The sequence below is a fragment of the Protopterus annectens genome, chromosome 3.part0 (genome assembly GCF_019279795.1).
Source record: "Protopterus annectens isolate FY-2018-M chromosome 3.part0, PAN1.0, whole genome shotgun sequence".
Lineage (NCBI taxonomy): Eukaryota > Metazoa > Chordata > Ceratodontiformes > Protopteridae > Protopterus > Protopterus annectens.
Genome location: NC_056731.1, coordinates 1,234,544,855 through 1,234,571,187, shown reverse-complemented (window position 1 = coordinate 1,234,571,187; position 26,333 = coordinate 1,234,544,855).

Below are 26,333 nucleotides of genomic sequence, written 5' to 3'. Positions count from 1 at the left end.
AAGGTGCCCCTGAAGCTTTGAAAGCTGGCTGGTTGTTATATACCTGGTAGGATATAATCCATATAGCTAAGGCTACTGCAGTAGTAATAAACATGGTGAACATCATTCCATGTAAGAAGTTGCAGATGAGAAGTATTCTAATAACAATCATTGAAACGAACCAATTAGATGATACAAAGGGCACTATGAATGATGGGAGGAATACAAAAATAAAAATTTGCAAGCTCAAAACAGTCTGAAATTAGTGCCATTATGTATTCAAAATATAATGATTTCTGTGCTGAAAATGTATTGAGTGTAGGGATTTGCAGGACCAGAGATGGTTCTGTGAAATCAAGAAAGAAAAAAAAAAAACATGAATCCTATCAGCATATTGTGAATAAAGCATCGAAGAAAAGCAAGAAGAACAAATTACTGAAGCCATGATGTTTCATACAAAGGTAGAGACAAGAAACATTTATGGCCTTATTAGTCCCCTGGAATCCCTATTGCCTCTCTACAACATTATCTGATTCCAGCTGCTGTTATTGGACTCTGTGACAGTCTTCTCCACCTTACATACCCCTGACAATCTCACCTCTGTGTAAACAAACAGTAGCATGATGCTCCTCTAAGATTTCTCTCTCACACCTGATCCACTTCTGTGTATACAGGCTTTCCTTTACAGTGAGTCAAAGTCTTACAGTTTCTAACCTTCTTACTTGATTGGCCGTATCACTGCCCTGTGATTCTGCATGCTACAGGGATCATCTTTCGAAGGAGATAAATCGCTAATTCATAACAGCCAGTTAATCCTGAGTGAAAATCATTATGTACAGCCAAATGGTTGTGCACTTGACAAGTATAGCTGTATACAAACTGCTAGTGTTGGACATTTATTCATTTACTTATTTATTTATTTTATGTAAAGAAACATTTCTTTACTAAAAATAAATACATTTTTTTTTTCTTTAAGGCTAAAGATAAATACGTTTTAGTTGATGTTATATTCAGTATATAAGCTAACTAAAATGAGATAGCAGTTCTGATTGTGGCAAATCTTTTAAAAATAACAGTAGTTTGTTGTGGATAATGATCATGCAACCCCCGCCCCAAAGCTGTGGACACAAGTCGGTTGCCTGAATCATCTCTATTATAATCTAGCACTGACTGTCCTGGAAACAATTTAAATGTAGTTTATTTGTCTTGAATCTGTTAATACTGATGTTTTTATTTCTGTAAATAATCTATTTGGGAAATCATATTAAAAATATAAAACATTTAACTGTGCAGAACATGAATGCAGAACAGAAAATATAGGCCCGTGGTATGCTTTACTATAGTGCTTTGATTTAACAAAATGTCTGTTTGACCACTTCATTTGGCACAGAAGGATAAAGCTCTGCTTTTGAATCAGGTAAACAGTTATGACTATTAGCTTAGGCAGTGGAAGACCTGCTATGGAGTAAATGGGGAAAGAAAGCAGTAAGCATCAGCCCCCAGCCCCCTCACCCCCCCCCACAAGAGTTGTGGGGAACATGGTTGGCTTATTAGCAGGACTATAACTTCCTTACTTGTCCATGAGACATATAGCACTGTAAAACTGGATACTGCATGTGTGCAAGTGCATATGTGCATCATACAGCAAGTATATAGAAGGAGTTATAGCCATTGCTATAAGGCACTTCTCATGTTGTTCAACTGTCACTCCTGATGTGAATGAATGTGTGATGGTCCTTTCATCCTGAAAGGTAAATAATGGCTTCTTGGCAACTAGGTGATAGAGAAATGATGATTATGTGAGGCCGGGTACAAAAAACATGACATTATTCCTCTGCATTCTATTTCATGTCAGCATTTGCCTTACCACCCACTTAACAAAAAATGCCATCTTTCATTGTGGTACAAATATAGTTACATAGACTGTGTGTGTGTGTGTGTGTGTGTGTGTGTGTGTGTGTGTGTGTGTGTGTGTGTGTGTGTGTGTGTGTGTGTGTGTATATATATATATATATATATATATATATATATATGCTCACATTTCTTTTATTCCTTTTTTAACATTGTCTTTGGTAAAAGTTTATTTATCGTGTCATATACATTTCTTCATCAGTCTTACATCCATGTTTCTATGTGGAAAAGATAGGGACATAAACAACTGAACACTATAATCAGTGTAGGTTTGTCGTGTAAAATCCTTCATATTTCAAATCTATAGCTAGTATGTCTTGGTGCATCAGGATCTGTGTTAGTAATGTTTTTGTTTATACAGCAGGTTGCAGCAGATGCAAAGTGTTCTACGTGATTAAAACTAGTAGAGTGCTCCGCATACAAATGCATGAATACAATTATGATATCAGAAATAAAAACACCTTAAATGTTTTATAAAGACACAGAGGTATGCAACATATATAAGAGATTTTGGTCTTATGTGACTGATTTTCAACCCAAGGATTTAAGGAGAGGTATAAGGGGGGTGATAGAAAGAATAAATTAGTACTCACAAAATTTTATTAGTAGGTGTTTTTGGAAGCAGTTACTTTTCAAAGATTGAATGACATGACTAATTTTAGATGTGTATTAAAAAAAAGTTTAAAACAGCAGGTGCGATTATTGTTTATTTTGTCATGTGATTATTTTTATTATATTACATTAATTATTTGGGCTATATGAGTCTTCTTTTTTTCATTTGCAATAGTCTGATGAAGTCACAGCCTATTTAAGAACACTAATGAAAGCAGTTACTTTTTGCACATGCATTTTTTTAATTTTAATGATTATTTTAAATCCCTGGCATGTTTTATTTATTCCATTTTTATATGTATAGTTTGTAAAGCATCAGCCCTTCTTTGTGAGTGATATCCTCACAGCAATCTGCTTAATATACTTCTGTACATTCCCTTACTGAATAAACCAGATATTAAATAAAAATAAAGGATAAAATGAGCTGTTTAAGAATAATTTTCCATCCAGCTGTGCTGCAAAAGCCTTATGAAATGTCAGCACATGCATACTGCACAAGTATTGCTAAGCACATTAAATAGGTATAGAAATGTCAGGCAGAGAATTTAGAGCATATTTTCATAGTCACTATAGAGCCAATAATATCATGTGACCAGCAGAGCATACAAACTTTGGAAGATTCCAGGATGTTATTGTGTCTACAGCTATGGAATGTGGAGGGCAGCACCAAGGAGTAATATATATGGGCCTATATTACGAACTCAAACAGACAAATTGCCGACTACAAAAACATTAACACATATACATCAATCTACCACTTCACTGAAATGCTTAAACCCTGAAAATCATAACATCAAAACATCATAGTTGGCCAACACCACCTCACTGGCTCAACAGTGAATATGTAAAGTAAAAGACGTAATATCCAACCCTACAACTAAAATTCACAACATACAGAATGCCAGTACTCTAAATAGTGAAAAACCCATTGAAGCACCAGTTACAAACAGTATTAGATAAAGAAGCTGAATACAGTACCCAAGATTTTCTGATAGCGGTTGGTATTCTTATGAAAAGATACTCATTGTGATGGTATATGTCATTTGCACCATTTACTAGACAGTAGTTTAATTAGTTTCTCCATCACTTTCTGTTAACAGTTTCACGGGTGTATATATATATATATATATATATATATATATATATATATATATATATATATATATATATATATATATATGTTTACCATCGCATAACTGAAAACACGGCAGTCAAACCCAACAATGATCGATTCCGGTAACTGAATTTTTGCATTTCGAATGGTTGGAATGTCACAAAACCACCAAATGCAACATTTTCGACCACTCTACATCCAAAATAAGTGTTAACATGGGTCAGAAAGGGGGGAACGGGTTTGTGATTCGATACAGTTGTGTTCGGCAATGTGTATATTTGCTGCACTCCTTTCAGTCATCAGGGCTCGACCATCCGTCCATCGGTTATATGGTGGTAAACCATATATATATATATATATATATATATATATATATATATATATATATATATAGATATACATATACACACTCACACACACACACACACACACACACACACACACACACACACACACACACACACACACACACACACACACACACACACACACATACACACACATATATATGCAGATAAGTGCATAAATACATAAATGTACACATACATAAATATATGTATACAGTAAACTCTCAGATAACTGGAACTCAAGCAACCAGCACTCTCAAGCACCTGGCAAAAAAAAAAACCTGAAGTAATACAGTACAATTTTCATGTGTTGCACTTTCTGCGCCCCCACCCCCGCACAAATATAGCTTATATTTTTAGAGTTTTAAGAGTTTAAAATGGAAGATTGGAATAAATTCCCTCTCTCCCCTATCTGAGAACAAGTCAAACCAAACAAATAGTATAGGGTACAGTATTAATCAGGCCTATTTTTAATAGTAAGTCTCAAGCAACCAGAAACTATAATTATCCTGCTTCAACCAACCCCCATGGGTGCTGGTTAACTGAAACTTTGCTGTATATATATATATATATATATATATATATATATATATATATATATATATATATATATATACATACACTCTCATAATGCAGTACTGTTGACTTCATGATCATATCCTGTGCATTTATCAGTAAAGAACATATCAGAAAACAGAAAAAAAGTTTAAAAGTAAGAACAGTAGTATGGGTTAAAGGATATTTATTTGGGGATTAAATTAATAATCTATGAAGAAATGTTATGTTGCTATACAAAAGTAACGCAAGAGCATATTTAATCCAATTGTTTGAAAAAGGTCCTTCATGTTCTATTTCACCAAGTTAAAGAGGCTGCACCAAAGAATAGACAATGAAACTAAATTAGTTTAGAAAAACAAATTGCCTGTGAGTCTGCATATGTATCTGTCTCTTTCTGTGAATCTGTATACCAAAGCACATGCTCACACACACACATACACACACACACACACACACACACACACACACACACACACACACATATATATATATATATATATATATATATATATATATATATATATATATATATATATATATATCACCAAACCAAGCCCAAAAGACAGGAAAATTAATAGCAACAACAGTCCCAAAGGATGGAAGACCACTTTGTTCGAATGACATAGATTTTCTCTCTGAATTAAAAACTTTAGAATCTGGTTTTGTGAATAGAGGTTACTCACCTCTGGATGTGAGGGCTATATGTGAACAGGTTATACAATAGAGGGAAACAAGGGGTAGACCCTATTTTTCTAGAAATGGCCCTGTTGTATCTATTCCATCCAAGCAACGTCGACATTCCTCTCTTATATTACCACTAGGTGACAACATCTCGTTTGTGCAACAACTTATTCATGACAAATGGGATCTTTTAATGGTGGATCAACCAGTGAGGGAGTTAGTTGGTAATTGTCCTAGGTTTGTGTTTAGCAACAATAAGAACCTTAAACAGCTTTTGTGTTTTCCAAACCTGACCCGTACTAGGAATGATGTGGTACCTTTATGGTGCTTTGGCACCAAGAAATGTGGATCTTGCACACAGTGCAACTTCATTGATATTTCTAGATTCTTTAGAAATTCCAATGATGGGAGAATTTGGGAACTCAGAAACAGGTCTGACTGTAACACTAGGAATGTTGTCTATGTGGCTACTTGTCAGACCTGTTTCTGTTTTTATGTGGGCAAGACCAATCGATCCCTCAAAGAAAGAATCAGAGACCATATGTATGCTTTCTCTAGAGGTGAGTCCTATAGTGCCATATCCAAACATATGTTGATCAATGGCACACATCATCAGTTTTTATTTCAGGTGTTGCATGCCATGAACAGCAGTATACGGGGGGGGGGGGTATTGTAACATTGACTGAAGAGATGGAGACGAGATGGATTCTCCGCTTGGCAGCACACAGGGGTGCTGGTCTTAATGAGTCTGTCCCCCTGAAACCTATTTTAAAGGCGAGACCCTTGAGGTAGTTATTAAACTCTCACTATCCACAATCAAGTGGCTGTTTTTGCCATTGTATATGTACATATACATCTATTTACATTACACATCCTTATTACATTTTTTACATATATGTTTTTATTATGTAGTAGCATGTTTTATATAGGTTTATATGGTTTTATGTGTTTTTTATATAGTTGTATAGTTTTAGCTTATTCATTAGATGTGTTAGTATTTGTTTAATGTCATGCTTTTCTAAATCCAATATGGAGATAGGGTATGATGTTTTCTACAGGATATGATGTTTATAACAGGAAGTGGTAACAGGATATGATGTCTTCACAGGATATGATGTTTTAAATCCAAAGTGGAAACAGGATATGATGTTGTTACAGGATATGATATATATAGTGAGTGACTGTGTTTTGAATTATAACGCCTGATGAAGCAAAGTTTTTCTTTGTGAAAGCGCTTACGTTTTGTGTTTTAATAAATTCGTGGCTATTTTATTTGAACAGTTCCTGGTATTTGTTCTATGAATTATTGGGATTTCTGCAACATTTCGCTACTTTGTTTTGGACAGTGTGAGTAGCGTTTTTTGCCAAGCTGTCTTGTGAAATCTTGTAACGCTGCCTTGGACTGATTTTGTGGTCTTCCATCCTTTGGGACTGTTGTTGCTATATATATATATATATATATATATATATATATATATATATATATAAAATCCATACTGTTGCTCGAAATCACGTTTACCTGAAATGTAAACGGCTGAGCACACTTTCGCTAAAGCGCTTTTCTACCGAAAATGCACTTTATTGAATGAGAAGTAAAAAATAAAATAAAATAATATATATATATATATATATATATATATATATATACACTAATGTCAATGTGAGCAATGAATTTATGATAGGTTCTCTCTTTGTTCAGAGCATATACAGTAGGGGGCAATCCGCGGTGGTGCAGCAGTAGCGTTGTCGCCTCACAGCAAGAGGTTCTCCCATTCGATTCTCGGCTGGAGCACCTTCTTTGTGGAGTCGGCATGTCCTCCCCGTGGTCAAGTGGCGTTTGAAAGACATACGTAAATGGGCATGCCTTCGTTGAAGGTTGGGCTTCGAGCTGGCACCTCGGCACCGTAAAAATCTACTGCCAATCATTAGCTGACCGGAATTCCACTGTGGCAACCCCTAACCGGGAAAAGCCGAAAGAAGAACAAAGACAGCTACAAAAAAACACATCTAGTGAGGAGATTCAGAAAATTGTGTTAAGGGGTAAATCAAACCTGAAAATAGAGACACACCTCCAGAAATGGGGATACATTGAATAGAAGTAAATCAGGCCTGGAAATAGAGCCATTCTTCCAAAATAGAGACAGTTGAGATATCTGTTATAATAGCAGTTTTGAAGAAATAGTAAATAACATGCTAAATGCAACATACAAGTGTGTAAGCATTACACATTTTAAAGATATTTATAATATTGTTTAGTCAGCTGGTTTGTTTGATGAAATTATTACCCTAGATAAGTATAGATGTTTACAATCATACAGAATAAATGGAAATGAATGAATATTTGCAATTTTTTTCTTGCGGTTTATACTTTATGATTTTTCTGAATCTAGATTTTATTCATATGTATAATATTATTTATAGAGAAGATAAAAGCATATATAATGTTGCCACAGACAACAACATTTAACTGAAGGACAGATCCATTTTTTTCACTTTTATATAAAAAAAGAACACTTAGAATTTTTATGTACTTCTAAAATGCATCAAGAAAATTATTAGTAGTAGTCTAACTGCCAGCTAATGGTCAAATTTCAAATCACCCAGCATGACAGTTAAAAGATTATTTGAACAAAATAATTTACATGTGAATGAGAAAGCCATATGAAACAAAAAAAAAAACGTTTTGGAAAATATACTTCAAAAATACGTTGGCTCTTGGAATGATTCAAAACACCTGATAAGTACCCTTCAGAAGTGAATTTCTTGACAGAGACACTGATTTCTGGATTTCCTGACAGAAACCCTCATTTACTGATTGTCAAGAAACGTTCCTGACCGTTGGCAAACCTAGATCACATTGAGCTTTATAACGCTACAGAAGAAAACAATCAGACATCAGAATGTGCATTTTGTGGCGAATAAAATAACTAGCAAAACAGTCCTTTAATCGGCAATTCATTGATAATTATTTATATGTATTTATTTCTATTTGCTTACTGGGTTAGGGAAGTGATCAAAAGTAACTTTCTGCAGGCACAGCCCAAGTGTAAAATGAAGATATTCAGTTTAGAAAATAAAAAAAAAGTATTAAAAATTAAAGTGACGTGCATTTTACATTGTTATGTGATGATATTTACATTGATGTGTCACATGGGAAAGTACAATAACATCTTAATTTTGCTAGATATTTTATCCAATATATTTTATAATGTTATAGATGTATGGCATAGAGACCAGAATTGTAAAATGGCTTCCTGAGTTCCTAATCTCTTCAGAGTTTACCTTATAATATTTTTAGTACATCTGGATGTTTTGAGGTTTCTTACTATTCATGGCAGAGATGACCACCCATTGGTCCCTGGAGAGGAATTCAGAAGATCTAGTAAATAGTTGTTACATGGGGATATTGATGAAAACCCTATTGTCTGTAGCTCAAGAAACGTGTGGATTGTAAGCCTGATTTGTAAGTCAACAAGAAGATTGGGCACTTTCACTTCAACATTTTAAAAAATTAGGCTGACATTACTGCCAGGAAATAAAGAAGTAAAAACATTTTAATTTAAATTGTATTCTGCATCATTTAGTAAGAGTTTTGGTATTGATGTGATAAGAGACCTGATGCTTAACAAGATACCCCTAAGACACATTTAGGAATATTCAGGAGTAGTCAGAGTAATCATTTTATGAATGACTGCTTTAGCTGGTTGTTTGATGTTTAATGGTTCATTTATAAATTTAAACTACATATTATGTTTGTTTATCTTTTGTTATTTCATAAAGTGACATTTTTTCATCATTATTTCCTAAGACTTGAAATATTTTTTCATTTTTGATAGAAAAACATTTTGCATTTGGGTTACACTGTTCTATATTTAGCTAATGACACATGCAAGAAATTATGGCCAAGTATACAAAACATTAAAAATCTGAAACATATTAAAAGACGTGCAATGGATCACATACAGGGTTAAGTGTTTTTGCTTTGTTAATTGAAACCTTCAGCGGAAATGAGCTGTTATTTTTTTATGAATATTGTTTATCATGGATGATTGTACATAGTGTAAATAGTTCTGTTATTGTTTTATTGTATGTGTTATATGTATATTTATTTATGTTTATTTTCAAAACAAAATACAAATGTTTTCGGAAAAGAAATGAGCTATGCTAAACAATCATGTAAAAATTCTTTAAAACCACGTGGCTATGAAGAAACCAATAATTAAAAATCATGGGCTGGGATTCAGGCATGAAATGCACAGCGTGTTTGGCAAAACTACATGGTTAGCTACAACACTGCAATGCAGCTTATAGAGCGTACTTGGCACATTCCTGTTTAGTTCCAAGTGCTGTAAGGCTATTGCTGATGTGTGACTGGAATAGATTTTGCATTTGACTTCTTCATTTAAGGTTTGGATAGTTACATTATTTTTGGGAAGTTTGATCATATCATATTACAATTTGTTTTATTATAAATTTTGTTTTATCTTATTTTTGTTTCTTGGAATTTTAGAAGTTCTTGGGTAGGGTCAGTAAGAAACCATTCCTTTGCCATTCATTATCCGAAAAGAAAAAAACAGATAATTAGTGGAATGAGCGAAAATAATAACACTTCTTATAAAAGTTATTTAGCTGCATTCTTATTTAGTTGCAAGTGCTGTGAGACTGTTGTTGATGTGAAATTGCATTGGATTTTTCCCACCAAACTGCCCAGTCCATGCTGTCTTTTTAAATGTGGTACCTTTCAAGCTACCCATTCATACTTAAAATATAATATATAATATTCTGTGTCTCATGAGTGTTTCATTTCAACTGTTAATTCAAATGGGCTCTGAATGATGAAACCAATGAGGCTATCCTCTTATAGTCTGAGTTATTCTTTGTTTCATGTTATCCCACTCATTCAGTTCAAACTACAATATTTAGAGTATTTACCCCCTTTTTCCATCTTACTTTTAAAATCTATCACATCAGAGACTAGACTACAAATCACTGTAGTGCCTGTGAGTTGTTTCTACAAAATTGTATTGGGATTAATGCTTTTTTACTTTGTCTTGTGAGAGGAAGAGCAGAGGGAAATAGTATATAGCCTTCCTAGAGGTTAACAGTCACTGGAAACCCTGAGAATTGCTTCTTAGGGGAGCAGCTTGGGGTTAGCATTTTTATTTTGCTCCTGGTAGGTGAAGGAGCAAAGAGGCATTAATTCTTGATGGTCTTTAACTGGGTGTTGTATATGGGACTTAACTGAGAGACCTGGCTGCTGTTTTATTGAGAACCTCATCAGGGCCTTTGGGAAGCTTGGTTTTCTGGTGCATCCAGATACTGAAGGTTCTAGTCAGGAATATACAAAGAGATGATTATAGCACGTTTACTGAACCCAATAACATCTGGTTAATACTACTTGAAAAGAAGTAGCTTGGGATTAGTAATACTCTTTTATTTCTGATGAGAGTAAGAGGAAAGGATAATTGATTCCAGGATGTGTACAGCAGTATTGTAACCAGCACTATCTCCAGCACCAGACAGATAACACCTCTTGTAATCAACTTCGAACTTTATAAGAAATGCTCACACTTCAGCCCATATTAGCATGCTCCAGGACAATGGCTTTGTACTTTCCAATATTTTTTGCAGATAACATAGTTAAAATGGACATCCTGAGATGTAGCAATTATCTCACTTTAACTGACAACCATCTTCTACTTAAATAATCTGAAATGGTGTATGAGAGATGTAGTAATAGACTGTTACTGGAAGCAAAACTCTCACACAAAGCCAAGACAAATACCATGTAGGTTATCAGTACCACACATCTCCACAGTAAACAAATCAAACTTCAGACCAAATACTTAGACTTACTTATGCTGACACTCTTAAAAATAACATATGCAAACCACAAAGGTCTCTTAAATATAACCTAAGAAACAGGTACTCTCAGCAACCTCACAAACACACGACACTGGCAGCACTCACCATCGAGTATACATCTAAGATTCACACTGACTCAGATCAAAACCCATAAAGCAAACCTTCACATATTTCAATATCCTACTCATATAGGTGACTCCATAGTGAAACAACATGCCAATGTACAACTTACCAGGCTGTACTGGGGGGAGGTGGACTTTTGCTTATCAGGTGCCATGATTCACCACATCATGCATGCTGCACTCAAGTCCTTGCACCACAAGTATATAATTACACAGTCATAATACATGTGGGTGCAAATGACTTGAAATATACCTTCCTGCACTATAAAGATATAATGAAGCTCTTGGAATATCTATCTGAGGAAGGTATGAACCTAATCTTGAGCTGCATTCTCCCATCACATTGAATGATTCCACAATACAGACAAATGATTATTGGTGTCAACAATCAGCTTATTTTCTGGTGTCATTCTTAGGGAAAACACTTTATATGCCTAAATATATATACACACACACACACACACATATATATATATATATATATATATATATATATATAAATATATATATATTTACATATATATATATATATATATATATATATATATATATATATATATATATATATATATATATATATATATATATATATATATATATATATATATATATATATATATATATATATATATATATATATATAGAAAGCCCCACAGAAAATTCCTGTATCCAGGAAATGAATAAAACAATAGTCCCCAATGGAAGGCGGTACACCAAATCAACTGCAAAGCCTTAATTAAAACTCAAACTTTCAAAATACTGTAGAATCACAAGTTTATTACACAAAGGACGTCAACAATCAACTTATTTTCTGGTGTCATTCTTAGGGAAAACACTTTATATGCCTAAATATATATATATATATATATATATATATATATATATATATATATATATATATATATATATATATATGTGTGTGTGTGTGTGTGTGTGTGTGTGTGTGTGTGTGTGTGTGTGTATCAGCCTGGGCGGAGATGGCAGAAACCCATAGCTGCTTTCCCTACATGATGGCCTGCATCCATCCACCCAAGACTTTCGAATATTGGCAAAATCACTTCACTCTCTTAGTGCATTTTTTAGACAATATTAGTCTTCTAAAGCTTCAAACATAACAGAATCTACATAACATAAACATATTGCTACCCGATGCTAAGAGCCTTGACAAAAAGCTCCATTCCTTATAAGCACTCCTTACCTTGGAAAAAATTGATATATGCATTGTCACAGAGACCTGGTTCAAGGCCAATGAGAGCACTCCATCAATGCAAAATTTCTGTTCCTACCACATGAAGAGTACCATTGTATTAGATAAAGGCACTATGGTGACAGTGTCTCCATATTCTTAGAAAATAATTTCACATCCAGACTCATTATACAAGTTACTGACCTGGAAATTCTCCACATCTAACTTATTAATAAAACCCCTTTTCCTATCATAGCTAACTATAGAACCCCCTCCCGGTCTCCCTCAGCCCATATGTCCTACCTAACCAGCATGGAGTCTCTGTGCAGTAAAGCACATACCTTTCTCCCAGGAGACTTAAACAACCCTTCCATTAACTGGAAGACTTATACCTCCTGAAATGGGTATAACTAAACATTTTTCGACTTCATCAATACAGACTCTGAGGGTCAGGTATTTGGCACCCCGCCCACGTACAATAAAATGTTGGACTTGTTATTTAGCAATATGGGACGTCTTTGCTCTCCACCGATTTTAACTTTCTCCTATGTGAAATCGGACCACACATCAGTTACATTCTTAAGACTGAAACTGGAATCATCCTCCAATATCTCAGTTTTCAGAGATTATGCCATACCTAATCTACTAAAACTGAATGAAGACCTGGTTAACTTCAAAAGCCCCTTCCATCTTGATGATCTCACTACTTATGCAGAATCACTTACCACCAAATCCAATATACATGTTAAAGGCAGCATAGACATATCCACCCCCCTCAGAAGTAAACACGTTGACAAATTAAAAAAATAAGCCCCAATAGCTAAAACCCTAAAATAAACATTTAAATAATTAAAGGAAAAAAAATAACTGTATGCAAAAATAAATATAACTTTCAAGGTGCCAGTAGTGTTCTTGTCAAACTTAACATGAAACTCTGAACCTTGATCAAATCACCTAACAACAGATATGAGGAAAAATAGCCACCCATGTAAAGCATAGCTAGAAAGGTCTTCTTTAACTATGCCCACAATCTCAGAAATAATGCCAAGAACTGCACAGAGATAACAGTAAAGGATATCACATATTCAGACACAGAAAACCTAGCCAATCTACCCGAGAACAAATTTAGTTCACACTTTTCTCCCTGATCACATACCTGCATCTTCACCTTCCCCCAAATCTCTCTAGAACAAATCCTCAAGGTGCTATCCAAAGCCAAGAACACTACTTCTGTTGGGTCAGATAACATACCGGGCTGCTTACTGGTCATCCTGAAATACAACTTGTCATACCACCTTAAAAAGGTAATTCAGTATCAGCCTCCAAACAGACTTTGCACTAGATGAATTTAGGACAGCAATAGTCATCCCCTTGCACAAAGGTGTAGCATCACTGCACCCAGGTAACTGTAGACCCATTTAAACTTGACCATCTTTGGACTGTATGAAATTAGTAAATAAGAGGAAAGGTAGTGTGATGACCGTGCCCTGGCCCAGCAATCTAGGAGCCTCAATCCTCACCACTAACACCAGGGTGGTTGTCACATAGAAGAAAAAAGGATTACTGATACACACAGTAAAGTACAACTTCCCTTAAGTGCACAGAGATCACAGTCAGTCTGGGGCTGGTTGTTCCCTTGCTCACCAGGTCCCCAATAAGACTCCCCACTGGCACAGCTATAGGGTCCAGGTGTCAGCCTAACTGGGAAAGCTAAAACCTCCAGTATCCTCTCTGTCCAACCAGTGCTTCGTGTCCCTGCGAAGTAACTGACACAACACACACACACGCAGATAAGTATTTATACAACTTCACAGGCACTCCTGGGAAAGACTGACACAGATTCTCCAACTGTGGCCCTTTACCCAGTCTATATGATAATAATTACTGCCACTACCCAGTTAATAATATCAGCTACTAAAATGCTGTTAAAAGGGTGTCCAATTATTACTGTGCAATATTAATATCCAATGGTAGTATGACTAACAGTCATGGCTTAGTTTAGAGTGGTATGTTACAATAACCTCTATAAATATGCAATGTACTCTAGAGCTTATGTCTGCACAAATCAGTCACAGGTAGAAGGTTTTAAAAATATTTAATAATAAATAATTAAAACACAAGACAAAACTACTACACCACAGAGATATCTAAGAGCTCAGAGATCACACAGAAACTTAAAATAATATGGTAGGACAGGTCTCATTTCAAAGAAAAATACCTAATTAATCTTAACTAGCATTAACTATTCCTACAAGAAATCACAGTGCTAGAAACTTGCATGTGAGCTTAGGCAGAGTGCTGAGTTAGATATCCAAAGTCAAAATGCTTTCAGTCTCTTTTGAGAAATAGTATTTAAGCATTACTCACAAACATGTCTCTAAGGCCCTCCCAAAATTACATTATTTTTGACACTTAGTTTTTCCCAGTATTCATATTGCATCATCTTAACACCTGGCCTGAGTTCTCAGGCCACAAACTCCATTATTTAGCAATCTAACACCTCCTCAGAAACTTATAACAATATAAGGCATTTTGCATATACATTCTAGCAGAAACCAGAGCAATAAAACACATTTCACATCTAAATTTTGGTCATACACTTTAGCCTTAAAATCAATGGGCATGAAATCTTCATCCAGCCACCCTGGAGCCGAATTCTAACATGAAAGGATACAACATGCTTCAATGGGCCAGTAGAGTGCAATGTTGTCATATATTTTGCAGTTCCACATTTCACAATATTCTTTTACATTTAAGAAAACATGCCTGTATTTCACATTTATTTACAAATGTCCAGAATTATATATCAAATTCTATTTGACTAGGCTGACAGCCTTCACCCATCTCTCCCCAATCATCATATCTCTTCTCCCCCCCAGGGAACTCAAGAAAGTTTTTCTAGTGCCCCTTGAGAAATGTCGTTTGAGAGTGTCAGGTCTATCTGGGTGTACCTCACCCCATTCCCTGTCTTGAGAGCCCATCTGCATTGGCATTGCTACTCCTACTGCGGTGCTGCACTGACATATCATATGCTTGCAACCCAGACTCCATCTTAGCAACTTAGCATTTTGCTGATTGGCTTTGTTTAACCATGTTAGAGGGTTGTGATCTGTCATCACAGTGAATTTTCTTCCATACAGATAAGGCTGAAGTTTTTGTAGTGCCCACACTATGGATAGACATTCCTTTTCTACCGCTGCATAGCATTCCTCCCTAGGCTGGAGCCTACAACTGAGATAAACCATTGGGTGCTCTACTCCCTCTGAAGCATACACCTGCACAACAAAATCTTTGCTGTAGTCTGGACTGGCTAATACAGGGGGTCCTCCCAAAGCTTCCTTAAGCTTCAGAAATGCCTGCTGACATGGTGGGGTTCACACTACCTTATAGGTTCATAGGTGGGTATTAGGCTATCTGCCCAAAGGAATTTATAAGCCTACCAGAATGTGTTGGTTTTTACCACCCCCTTAGATTAGTTCCCTGTGCCTCTGTGCAGCAGAGCCACTGAAGTGATCCCAGAGGTAAACTTTCTGTTTCCCATCCACTCGTCAAGGTTTCTTTTGAAGAGTGTTAGTGAGGAGCCCTGCATAATGTAGATTGGGATCTTGTTCCAAAGCATGGGAAGTCTCTGGGACAAGAATCTATCCCTCCACCACATCCTATTTATTGTCGTGGTGAGGTTTCGATCCCTAGAACATGTGGCTCAAAGGGGTAAGGTTTTCTTTAGGTGGAGCATGTCCATCAATTCTGGGTTGGACATGGCCTTGTATGTCAGGCAGAGATCACCTCTGAGTAGGTGGTATGCAACCGAGTACAACTGGAGTTTCTTCAGTCGAGCTGCATAGGGCATCTGTTTGAGGCCATTGATCCTCTTGGTGCGGTACTTCTGTGGTCTTTCCAGCTGTTGCAGGTGTCTGAAGTCCTGAATACACTGGAGAGTATGAATGTCTCTCCAAACACCATCATATTGGGTGACTTCAACTACCCAAACATAGACTGGGAACATTACTCAAGCCCCAACACCCTAGCCCAAAGGTTCCTGGAGTTCATAAACTCAAATGCTATGGAACAACTAGTCACCATTCCCACAAGAGGAGAAAATATACTAGACCTGATCATCACAAACATGGGGACAAAATGCTCCACACCGGAAGTATATCCCTCATTGGTGAGATCAGACCATAAATTAATCTCACTGGAGATCCACATCCCGCCCCACCCCAGCAAAAAGACCACAGTGAAGAACTTCTCAAAAGCAAACTTCACACTTCTTAAGACTGGAGTGGTATCCTTCAAGGCCCCTGATCCAGTGGAAACCACAACCCACGCTGCTGAAACCCTTACAAATACCTTCTACGAGCACCTCCAGGAATGTATGGATCAAGCAATCCCTAATAAAATCAAGACCCTTTCCACCAAAGGCAGGCGCCCGGTCTGGTGGACCCCAGCCATAAACAAACTCTACAACAAGAGGAGAAAGCTACTACATGACAGAGCAAAATCCCTAAAAGGGAAGGCATCTCTGATCAATACTAGCAAAAAACTACGATCACTCATAAAATCATCCAAGGCCAACTTTGAGAGAAAAATCGCTAATGACACAAAAGACAATCATAAGGCCTTCTTTAGCTATGTTAGAAACTTGGGTGGAAACTCCCAGATATGCTCAGAATTAGTCCAAAATGATAAAAAAATCACTGAACCCACAGACATTGCCAACATACTGGCAGACAGGTTCAGTGCAAATTTCTCCCCTCCCTCCCCCCCGAAAGGAGAAATATCTATCCCACCAGAGTCTAGCCTCCCAAACATCTCAAATGCCCAGGTGAGAGCTGCTCTCTCTAAAGCAAAAAACACAGCATCAATGGGACTGGACGGTGTCCCCAGCTGTGTGCTACACAAACTCAATGAGGAACTAAACCCACACATAAGGCTGCTGTTTAATCTTAGCCTTACTACAGGATACGTACCCAAAGAATGGCGTACGGCAACTGTGGTCCCACTCCACAAAGGCGGTGCTTCTACGGACCCTGGAAATTACCGCCCCATAAGCTTGACGAGCCTTTTCTGCAAAGCTATGGAGAGGATCATAATGGAACTCATAAGTAAAGACATTGGGGACCTACAGACACTGGATCCTACCCAATTTGGCTTTGGCAAGGGCAGATCCTGCCTCTTGAACTTGGTCGTCTTTTTCGAAACAAGTCACTAAGGCCATTGATGAGGGTAAGGCAGTTCACACAGCCTACCTTGACCTAGCAAAAGCGTTCGACACAATACCCCACTCGGGCATCATAGAAAAGCTCACCAGCTTAGATATAAACCCATATGTCACAAGATGGGTTGCAAACTGGCTCAAGGACAGAACACACAGGGTTAGAGTTGCTGGTGCCATGTCAGACTCTAAGCCGGTCACGAGCGGTGTCCCACAGGGCTCAGTCCTGGGCCCCCTCTTGTTCGGCATTTATTTTTCTGAAGTGCAGGCAAACATAGGGGGATTGTGGCTGACAAAATTTGCAGATGACTGCAAACTGGGCACCATAATTGACACTCCATCAGACACAGACATACTCCAGAGTGGTCTCATAGAAATGGATAACTGGTGCCAGAGCCATGGCCTTAAGCTAAATGCCAAAAAATGTATAGTCATACCCTTTGGGAAAAACAAGGTAACCCCTAATTACCACATAGGTGGTAATCCATTAAACATGGAAGAAGTTATCAGGGACCTGGGGACCCAAGTTGACAGTAACCTCTCTTTTGACACTCACATTGCCAAAGTGGTTAGGAAGACCTTCTACATTGCCCACCTGATCATGAAGGGATTCACATCCAGATCAGGAGAGGTCATTGTACCCTGTACTCTTCACTTATCAGACCAATGATTGAGTACAACGCCCTATTCGGAATGTACCTTACCCGACACCTGCAGCAGTTGGAAAGACCCCAAAAGTTCCTCACCAAAAGGATAAAGGCTCAAACATATGTCATACGATGCCCGACTGAAGAAACTCCTGCTCTATTCAGTCGCATACCATCTGCTCAGAGGTGATCTGTGCCTGACATACAAGGCCATGTCCAACCCGGAATTAATGGACATGCTCCACCTCAAAAAATCCAAATCCACCAGAGCCACGAGAGCAAGAGACTTAAACCTCAACACAGATATAAATAGGACATGCTGGAGGGACAGATTCATCACCCAGAGACTCCCTACACTATGGAACAGAATCCCAGTCCATGTGAGGCAGAGCCCCTCACTGACTCTGTTCAAGAGAAATCTTGACTAGTGGATGGGAGATCGTAGATTTACCCCGGGAATCATCTCTGTATCACTGCTGGACAGAGGCACAGCAAACTAATGGGTATAGTATTCTCATCCTAAGGGGTGGTGAAAGCCACACACACTCTGGCTAGGCTTATAAATGCCCTAGGACAGATAGCCTAGTATGAACCTATGAACCTATGAACCTATGGATGCAAACCCTTTTGTGATTAGGTGGGCCACGTAGAAGGATATTCTAACCACTTTGGCAATGTGATTATCAAAGGTGAGATTACTATCTACTTGGGTTCCCAGATCCCTTATTACATCTTCCGTATTTAGGGGACTACCACCTATGTGATAGTTTGTGGGTACTTTGTTTTTTCCAAAGGGGTGACTATGCACTTTTTGGCATTTAGCTTGGGGCCATGATTTTAACACCAGGTATCCGTCTCAGTGAGATCTTTTTGGAGGATGTCTGTCAGCCAGAGAGTCAATTATAGCCCCTAGTTTGCGGTCATCTGCAAACTTGGTCAACCATAGTCCTCCTGTGCTTGCCTGTACTTCTGAAAAGTATATGCTGAACAGGAAGGGTCATAGGACTGATCCCTGGGGAACAACACTTGTAACCAGTTTAGAGATGGACCTAGCTCCCGCAACTCTCACCATGTGGGTTCTGTCCATGAGCCAGTTGGCAACCCATCTTGTGATGTAGGGGTTTATGTTCAGGCTGGTGAGCTTGTCTACAATACCAGAATGGGGAATAGTGTCGAAGGCCTTAGCAAGGTCTAGGTAGGTTGTGTGTACCACCTTTCCTTCATCTATAGCCTTGGTAACTGTCTCAAAGATGTCCACCAGGTTTATGAGGCATGATCTGCCCTTAACAAAGCCAAACTGGGTAGGGTCCAGTGTTTGGAGGTTCCTGATGTCTCTGTGTCTTGAGTTCCATGATGATGTACTCCATAGCCTTGCAGACCAAGCTAGTCAGGCTTATAGGCCTGTTCTTATCTTATCTGGCCTGTTCTATCTTGTCAGGTCTGTAAGGGAAGCAGTTATGGTACTATAATTGGGAACAGACTTTCTGTAGTACCCTGCTGTCCCCAAGAATGCCCTCACCTGATTTTTGGTAATAAGTGCAGGCCATGCCTGAATAGCTTCCACTTTGGCAGGTTCTGGCTTTATCTTACCACTCCCCACTCTATGTCCTAAGTAGGAGACCTCTGCCATACCCTCCTGACATTTGCTTGGCTTAATGGTCAGCCCTGCCCCCTGTAGTCTGCCCAGCACCTCCCTGAAATGCTGTAGGTGCTCTTGCCAGGAATGGCTGTAGATAGCAATATCATCCATGTAGGCAAGGGCAAACCCTCCTGCTCCTGCTAAGATCTACCAGCATCTGGAAAGTCGCTGGGGCATTCTTCATCCCAAAGGGCATCTTTGTGAGCTCATACAAGCCAAAAGGAGTCACAAAGGCTGACTTCTCTCTAGCATTGTGAGTCAAGGGCACCTGCCAGTAACCCTTGGTAAGATCAATGATTGTAAGATACTTAGCCCCACCCAGCTGCTCTTGGGCCTCATCTGCTCTAGGCATGGGGTAAGCATCTGACTCTGTGTGACTATTTAATTTCCTGTAATCCACACAGAACCTGGTGCTACCATCCTTCTTTGGCACCAACACCACTGGTAAGGCCCAGGGACTGTTAGACTTTTGAACCACCCCTAGTTCCAAAATCTCCTGTACCTCCTCCCTCAGAGTCTGTTTGACTCTTTCAGGCACCCTATAAGGGGCCTGCCTGATAGGCCTTTGGGGTACTGTATCCACCTGGTGCTGCACCAGGTGGGTGCTCCCTGGTTTCCCGGTAAACATGCCCCCACACTCCTGCATCACTGCTCGGATTTCTCAAACCTGGGTAGGAGATAGCTGCTGGGACATTGCTACCCCTTCTACCGAGGTGTCAGCCCGAGCCTCACTGAGTAGATCAGTCACAAGATTTCTCTCAGACTCCTCCTGCAATCCAAAGCAAATGCTCAGCACAAGGGCCTCCCTATCATGGTAAGGTTTCATCAAGTTAACATGGTACAATTTGTGCACCTGACATTTGCCTAGCACTTCCACCATGTAGCTAACATCACTTACATTTCTTACCTCCTTGTAGGGTCCCTCCTAAGCTGCTTCCAACTTGTTGTGTCTGACAGGAATGAGAATTATCACCTGCTGCCCTACAGCATACTCTCTAGCTCGAGCAGTCCTGTCATACCACACCTTCTTCTATTGTTGGGCTTCTGCCAGGTTCTCCTGGGCCAGGCCCATGAGTTCCTGGAGCCTTGTCCTGAGGTTCAGGACATATGCCACAACAGACTCTTTGTGAGACTCACACTAACCTTCTCACTCATCTCGATTTAAATCTAGAGGTCCCCTCACCCTATGCCCATACAGCAACTCAAAGGGTGAAAAACCTGTGGATTCCCGGGGAAACCTCTCTGCAAGCAAACAACAGACGGGGCAAATATTTGTCCCACTTCCTCTTAAACTAATCTGCAAATGCTTGTAGCATGGACTTGATTGTAGAGTTTAACCTCTCAACAAGACCATTAGTCTGGGGATGGTAGGGGGTGATCTTCATGTGCTTCACCCCACAGGACTTCCACAGACAAGCCAGCAGGTCTGACATAAAATTGGCACCTCTGTCAGACAGTATTTCCTTTGGTAAACCTACCCTGCTGAAAATCTCTAGCAAAGCATTTGCCACCTTCTCTGCCTCAATGGAGGACAAAGCCACTGCTTCAGGGTATCGTGTAGCATAACCTACAATCACTAGGATATACTTTTTCCCTGTGGAAATTGGGGTACTCAGAGGACCCACAATATCCATAGCTACCCTCTGAAATGGCTCCTCAATCACAGGCAAAGGCATCAAAGGAGCTCTCACCTTGTCTCCGGCCTTGCCTACCTTTGGCACTGCTCACAGGTACTGCAGTACCCTGTTACATTTCTGGAAATTCCAGGTCAATATAAGTTTTGCATAATATGCCCCTTTGTACATTTTACGCCCACATCACCTGCCAAGGGAATATCATGGGCTATGGCTAGAAGCACCAGATGGTAAGCTCTAGGCACTACCAACTGCTGTATGCTCTCACCTTCTAGCCCCCTCCTCAGGGGTCCACTTTCTGTACAGTAACCCTTTGTTCCAGTATACAGATTCCCCCTTCCCTTGAGAATCAGGTGCCTCCCTAGCTACCTGCCTCAGGCCTTGCAATGTCGGGCCTGAGAGCTGAGCCTGTCTCAACTCCCTCCTTGTAACCCTTCCTAGCTCCCATTCCACAGGAAGTGTGGCATCCTCTGACCATGGTGCCTCACTGTCAACCTGGGTACTACTACTCAACTCTACCTTTGCAGTTACCCTGTCCAAGGGAACATCAGTACCACAAGCAGCTGTAGCTCACATTCAATCTCATGGCTACAGCGTAGCTCACTCCCTGAAGTAACCACCTCAGCAGTCCTGGCTGCAAGTATGCAGTCTGTCTGGGTCTCCCCCAGGCTACCAGACCCACATGCTTGTCTCCTAGCCTCACTGCATGTAACTGCATAAGTACATAGTACTGCTTCATCCAAATCCTTCCCTCTCAGGACATCTGCAGGATGGTAGTTCCATATCCCTGTTGTCTCAAGACAACCCACTGTTGGCATTTTGTCTTTCCCACTTACTGGCTCCCTCACCTTTGGTTCCCCACCTTGCCTCTGTAGACATGTGTATGCCACATGGCCCCATTGGTTGCATTCAAAACATTTAACCCTAGCTCCTGGACGTGTACCTGGACTAGTGACTTCACGTGCTACTGGTGGATTCTGTTGGGGCAGTCTGTGCTGCCCACCATGGGTTCATTTAGTCCCATGAGCAGTACTGGGATCATTTTCCTGTGCAGGGCTGCCCTGCTTGCTAGGTATAGGTCTCCCTTCTTCCCCAACTCCTCTGAAGTAGCACAATGTCTATCAGCTAACCAGATTCTCATGTCCTCAGGCAAAGTGCTAAGGGCTTGTTCCCTTACAAAAACGTCTGCCAGCCCTTCAAAAGAGGTGACCTGACATCCACTCACCCAGCTATAAAAATAAGTGCTCAGTTCAGCAACATATTCACATACATTTTCATCTGGCTTGCGTCTATGCTCATGAAACTTTTTCCTATACATTTCAGGTGTTAGCTTAAAACATTCTAATAAATGTCCTTTTACAGCAGAATAATCAAACCAGTCAGTGTCATGCATTTTTACTAAAGAAGTTCCAGCTTTACCATGGAGTAAGGGGGTCAAGAACCGTACCCAAATCCCTTGGTCAGCGTCATACTGTTTACATACCCACTCAAACATATGAATGAAGCTATCAAAATTATCCCCCTCTTTAAACCGTGGAAGAAATTTACTGACCTTTTGTGCTTCTGGGGTCCAGTTACTCCCTTCCCCATTACTTTCATGACTCTGGCGAAGAGTCAGCATTTCCCTCTCATGCCTCCTCTGCCGTTCATTCTCCTCAGCTTGTAGACTCCTCATTTTCCTGGCTGCTTCTTGTTCCATACACTTGGCCTCCAACTCAAGTCTCTTTAGCTCCAGCTGGATTTTTAAGTCCACTGCAGAAAGGTTGAGCTGTCCATTCTCCAAGGATATTGTATCTCCACTGTCAGTCTGATTGTCCTCCAGGCTACTGTTCTCTGATGCAGCTGTAACCAAGGCTGCAATCAGGTCTGCTTTAGTCAGGTTTCCATGCACCAGTCCCCTAGCCTGGCACTTCTCCACCAGCTGGCTCCTTGTCAGCTTTCCATACTCTTCCGCTGACATGTTGCCTGCTCACTCTGACTAACACTAAGCTAACAAAAAATAAAACAATTGTGATCTGAACTCTGAGTATACACTGCGTGGCTGTTTTAGAGTACAAAACACTTTTAGAGATCACTGTACATAAGCTACAGGAATTCCCTCTACCCCACACCACTACAAGCCAATTAGTATGTGAAGTAGATCCCACCACTGCCAAACACTTGTGACAACTGTGCCCTGGCCCAGCAATCAAGGAGCCTCAATCCTCACCACTAACACCAGGGAGGTTGTCTCATAGAAGAGAAAAGGATAACTAATACACACAGTAAAGTACAATTTCTCTTAAGTGCACACAGAGATCACAGTCAGTCTGGGGCTGATTGCTCCCTTGCTCACCAGGTCACCAATAAGTCTCCCCACTGTCACAGCTATAGGGTCTAGGTCTCAGCCTAATTGGGTAAGCTAAAACCTCCAGTACCCTCTCTGTCCAACCAGTGCTTCGTGTCTCTGCCATGTAGCTGACACAACACACACACAAAGATAAGTATTTTAACAACTTCACAGACACTCCTGGGAAATGCTGACACAGATTCTCCAACTGTGGCCCTTTACCCAGATTGTACGGTAGTAATTACTGCCACCACCCAGTTAATAATATCAGCTACTAAAAGGCCCTTAAAAAGGTGTCCAATTATTACTGTGCAATATTAATATCCAATGGTAGTATGACTAACAGTAAAGACTTACTTTAGAGTGGTGTATTACAATAACCTCTATAAATATACAATGTACTCTAGACAAAACTACTACACCACAGAGATATCTAAGAGTTCAGATATCACACAGAAACCTAAAATAATAGAGTAGGACAGGTCTGATTTCAAAGAAAAATACCTAACTTATCTTTACTAGCATTAACTATTCCTACAAGAAATCACAGTGCTAGAAACTTACATATGAGCTTAAGCAGAGTGCAGAGTTAAATGTCCAAAATCAAAATGCTTTCAGTCTCTTGTGAGAAACAGTATTTAAACATTACTCGATAACATGTCTCTAAGGCCCTCCCAAAATTACATCATTTTTGACTCTTAGGTTTTCCCAGTATTCATATTGCATCATCTTAACACCTGGTCTGAGTTTTCAGGCCACAAAGTGCATTATTTAGCAATCTAACACCTCCTCAGAAACTTACAACAATACAAGGCGTTTAACATATGCATTCTAGCAGAAACCAGAGCAATAAAACACATTCCGTATAAAAATTCTGGTCATAAACTTTAGCCTTAAACCAATGGGCATGAAATCTTCATCCAGCCGCCCTAGAGCTGAATTATAACATGAAATGGTGCAACATGCTTCACTGGGCCAGTAGCGTGCAATGTTGTCACATATTTTGCAGTTCCACATTTCACAATATTCTTTTACAGTCAAGAAAACATGCCTGTATTTTACATTTATTTACAAATGGCCAGAATTATATATCAAATTCTATTTGACTAGGCTGGCAGCCTTCGCCCATCTCTCCCCAGTTATCACAGGTAGCATGCAAACTCTCGGCAAATGCTAGATCAGATTCATCAAGGGCATATCCTGCCTTCTTAACCTGGTTGACTTGAAGAAAGTTATCGAAGCAATGCATAAGGGCAAATCAGTACATGCTATATATCTAGACATCACAAAGGCATTCAACACCATCCTTCTCTCAAGCGAACACACAAGCCTCAACATCATCTTAATGTATATAAGAAGAGTGACATGGTGTTAGAATGGGATCCAGAGTTACAATCATGAGGCAACCGGTTAAAGCTGGAGGAATATATGGGAGTGAATCATCCCTACTGCTCAAACGACTTGCACAACAGGTCAAAAGCAAATTCCAGGTAGTAAAACATGCTTAAATGATTTCTTTTGCTATAAATATAAAACAAAGCACTCAGAATGCTCAAAATGAGTTACTTATTAAATGAAATATCCGAAATTGCGACATACTTATAAAGATATTCAAAATAATTACAAAAATGTTTAAAACAATATCAGAATCGCATAAAATGTACACAAAGGGAAAACTACCATATCTTTTCACTACGTGCTACTGTTTTGCATTAACTAAAGCTATTCAAAGTATCCAAAGTGTGCAAAGGGTTTGCAAGTGTGTGCAGTATTACAGTGCAGTTATTTCTCAAAGTAAAGTTCTTTCAAAGAATATTTCGCAAAGTACATATATTTCAAGGCATATTTTGCAGAGTACAGTATTTAGAAGAGTTTATTGTGCATTTGAATATTATTACAAGTACCTGGTGTGTGACTTCCGCGGTAGTGCAGCGGTAGTGTTGTTGCCTCACAGCAAGAGGTTCTCCTGTTCGATTCTTGACTTGGGTTGGGAGTGCCTTCTGTGTGGAGTCTGCATGTCCTCCCCGCAGTTGAGTGGGCATTGGTGGGTGTTACTTTGTTGAAGGTTGGGTGGCGGGCTGGCAACTCGACACCATAAAAAAAACAACTGCCAATCATTAACGGACCAGAGTTCGCTGTGGCGACCCCTAACTGGGAAAAGACAACAACAACCTTGTGTGTGTGAATATTTATGTATAATTACAAAGGTAAATTTTGCATTGTGTTTTATTATAATCTGTGGGCAGCACAGAAGGATTTTGCAGACCTACACCACTTGTGTTTGATAATAGTATTGCCAGCTGAAACAAGGGAAGACCCTGAATTCTTAAAACATAAATTTAGAGAAATGTGTAGCCCCCAAATGAACATTACAATGGAAAGGCACTTATTTTACACAAGGCATCCACAGCCTGGTGAAACTTTTGCAAGATATATAACTGACTTGAGAAATAAGGCTAAAGTGTGGTGATTTTAGAGATGAGTTGATAAAGGA